Raw genomic sequence first — 2,500 nt, 5'->3', positions numbered from 1 at the left:
AGTACTAACCAGGCCCGACCCTGCTTGGCTTCCGAGATCAGACGAGAGCGGGCGTGCTCAGGGTGGTGTGGCCGTAAGCGAGCGCTGACTTGATTCGAGAGCCACTTCAAGACTAATGTGGCAACGCCATGCCATCGGCGAACGCTTACAAAAAGGATGCATTTCTGGAAAAAAATTATATGAATAAATAATAAGATAAAGAATTAAATGCTTACAGCACCTGGTATTCCCAGGCGGTCTCCCATCCAAGTACTTACCAGGCCCGACCCTGCTTGGCTTCCGAGATCAGACGAGAGCGGGCGTGCTCAGGGTGGTGTGGCCGTAAGCGAGCGCTGACTCGATTCAAGAGCCACTTCAAGACTAATGTGGCAACGCCATGCCATCGGCGAACGCTTACAGAAAGGATGCATTTCTGGAAAAAAATTATATGAATACATAATTAAATAATTAATTAAATAAAGAATTAAAGGCTTACAGCACCTGGTATTCCCAGGCAGTCTCCCAACCAAGTACTAACCAGGCCCGACCCTGCTTGGCTTCCGAGATCAGACGAGAGCGGGCGTGCTCAGGGTGGTGTGGCCGTAAGCGAGCGCTGACTCGATTCGAGAGCCACTTCAAGACTAATGTGGCAACGCCATGCCATCGGCGAACGCTTACAGAAAGGATGCATTTCTGGAAAAAAATTATATGAATAAATAATTAAATAATTAATTAAATAAAGAATTAAATGCTTACAGCACCTGGTATTCCCAGGCGGTCTGCCATCCAAGTACTAACCAGGCCCGACCCTGCTTGGCTTCCGAGATCAGACGACAGCGGCGTGCTCAGGGTGGTGTGGCCGTAAGCGAGCGCTGATTCGATTCGAGAGCCACTTCAAGACTAATGTGGCAACGCCATGCCATCGGCGAACGCTTACAGAAAGGATGCATTCTGGAAAAAAATTATATGAATAAATAATTAAATAATTAATTAAATAAAGAATTAAATGCTTACAGCACCTGGTATTCCCAGGCGGTCTCCCATCCAAGTACTAACCAGGCCCGACCCTGCTTGGCTTCCGAGATCAGACGAGAGCGGGCGTGCTCAGGGTGGTGTGGCCGTAAGCGAGCGCTGACTCAATTCGAGAGCCACTTCAAGACTAATGTGGCAACGCCATGCCATCGGCAAACGCTTACAGAAAGGATGCATTTCTGGAAAAAAATTATATGAATAAATAATTAAATAATTAATTAAATGCTTACAGCACCTGGGATTCCCAGGCGGTCTCCCATCCAAGAACTAACCAGGCCCGACCCTGCTTGGCTTCCGAGATCAGACGAGAGCGGGCGTGCTGAGGGTGGTGTGGCCGTAAGCGAGCGCTGACTCAATTCGAGAGCCACTTCAAGACTAATGTGGCAACACCATGCCATCGGCGAACGCTTACAGAAAGGATGCATTTCTGGAAAAAATTATATGAATAAATAATTAATTAAATGCTTACAGCACCTGGTATTCCCAGGCGGTCTCCCATCCAAGTACTAACCAGGCCCGACCCTGCTTGGCTTCCGAGATCAGACGAGAGCGGGCGTTCTCAGGGTGGTGTGGCCGTAAGCGAGCGCTGACTCGATTCGAGAGCCACTTCAAGACTAATGTGGCAACGCCATGCCATCGGCGAACGCTTACAGAAAGGATGCATTTCTGGAAAAAAATTATATGAAAATAATTAAATAATTAATTAAATGCTTACAGCACCTGGTATTCCCAGGCGGTCTCCCATCCAAGTACTAACCAGGCCAGACCCTGCTTGGCTTCCGAGATCAGACAAGAGCGGGCGTGCTCAGGGTGGTGTGGCCGTATGCGAGCACTGACTCGATTCGAGAGCCACTTCAAGACTAATGTGGCAACGCCATGACATCGGCGAACGCTTACAGAAAGGCTGCATTTCTGGAAAAAAATTATATGAATAAATAATTAAATAATTAATTAAATAAAGAATTAAATGCTTACAGCACCTGGTATTCCCAAGCGGTCTCCCATCCAAGTACTAACCAGGCCCGACCCTGCTTGGCTTCCGAGATCAGACGAGAGCGGGCGTGCTCAGGGTGGTGTGGCCATAAGCGAGTGCTGATTCGATTCGAGGTCCACTTCAAGACTAATGTGGCAACGCCATGCCATCGGCGAACGCTTACAAAAAGGATGCATTTCTGGAAAAAAATTATATGAATAAATAATAAAATAAAGAATTAAATGCTTACAGCACCTGGTATTCCCAGGCGGTCTCCCATCCAAGTACTAACCAGGCCCGACCCTGCTTGGCTTCCGAGATCAGACGAGAGCGGGCGTGCTAAGGGTGGTGTGGCCATAAGCGAGCGCTGACTCGATTCAAGAGCCACTTCAAGACTAATGTGGCAACGCCTTGCCATCGGCGAACGCTTACAGAAAGGATGCATTTCTGGAAAAAAATTATATGAATACATAATTAAATAATTAATTAAATAAAGAATTAAAGGCTTACAGCACC

General features: G+C 47.4%; 8 non-coding genes and 3 pseudogenes across 8 annotated transcripts in view; all 11 read right to left on the bottom strand.

Annotated features, from left to right (window-relative positions):
• LOC141355384 (5S ribosomal RNA) overlaps positions 1-79 on the bottom strand; it is a 119-nt gene extending 40 nt beyond the window's left edge. The window contains exon 1 of the ribosomal RNA XR_012361814.1: positions 1-79. This exon is cut by the window's left edge and continues 40 nt beyond it. This is a non-coding gene — a ribosomal RNA (5S ribosomal RNA).
• A 129-nt stretch (positions 80-208) lies between these two features.
• Positions 209-327, bottom strand: LOC141357208 (5S ribosomal RNA). Its single transcript, XR_012363691.1, has one exon. It is a non-coding gene; the product is annotated as a 5S ribosomal RNA (ribosomal RNA).
• Positions 328-468: 141 nt separating this feature from the next.
• Positions 469-587, bottom strand: LOC141358100 (5S ribosomal RNA). Its single transcript, XR_012364589.1, has one exon. It is a non-coding gene; the product is annotated as a 5S ribosomal RNA (ribosomal RNA).
• A 141-nt stretch (positions 588-728) lies between these two features.
• Positions 729-846, bottom strand: LOC141354384 (5S ribosomal RNA; annotated as a pseudogene).
• A 140-nt stretch (positions 847-986) lies between these two features.
• LOC141355383 (5S ribosomal RNA) lies at positions 987-1,105 on the bottom strand. The gene has a single exon (XR_012361813.1). It is a non-coding gene; the product is annotated as a 5S ribosomal RNA (ribosomal RNA).
• Positions 1,106-1,234: 129 nt separating this feature from the next.
• Positions 1,235-1,353, bottom strand: LOC141354055 (5S ribosomal RNA; annotated as a pseudogene).
• A 120-nt stretch (positions 1,354-1,473) lies between these two features.
• Positions 1,474-1,592, bottom strand: LOC141357472 (5S ribosomal RNA). Its single transcript, XR_012363959.1, has one exon. It is a non-coding gene; the product is annotated as a 5S ribosomal RNA (ribosomal RNA).
• A 127-nt stretch (positions 1,593-1,719) lies between these two features.
• Positions 1,720-1,838, bottom strand: LOC141354254 (5S ribosomal RNA; annotated as a pseudogene).
• Positions 1,839-1,979: 141 nt separating this feature from the next.
• LOC141357483 (5S ribosomal RNA) lies at positions 1,980-2,098 on the bottom strand. Its single transcript, XR_012363970.1, has one exon. It is a non-coding gene; the product is annotated as a 5S ribosomal RNA (ribosomal RNA).
• Positions 2,099-2,227: 129 nt separating this feature from the next.
• LOC141358141 (5S ribosomal RNA) lies at positions 2,228-2,346 on the bottom strand. Its single transcript, XR_012364629.1, has one exon. It is a non-coding gene; the product is annotated as a 5S ribosomal RNA (ribosomal RNA).
• A 141-nt stretch (positions 2,347-2,487) lies between these two features.
• The window catches only part of LOC141358099 (5S ribosomal RNA), a 119-nt gene continuing 106 nt past the window's right edge, over positions 2,488-2,500 (bottom strand). The window contains exon 1 of the ribosomal RNA XR_012364588.1: positions 2,488-2,500. This exon is cut by the window's right edge and continues 106 nt beyond it. This is a non-coding gene — a ribosomal RNA (5S ribosomal RNA).

This window comes from Misgurnus anguillicaudatus, chromosome 21 (assembly GCF_027580225.2).
Source record: "Misgurnus anguillicaudatus chromosome 21, ASM2758022v2, whole genome shotgun sequence".
NCBI lineage: Eukaryota > Metazoa > Chordata > Actinopteri > Cypriniformes > Cobitidae > Misgurnus > Misgurnus anguillicaudatus.
Note: the sequence above shows the minus strand (reverse complement) of the source record. Positions and strands in the feature narration are given on the sequence as shown.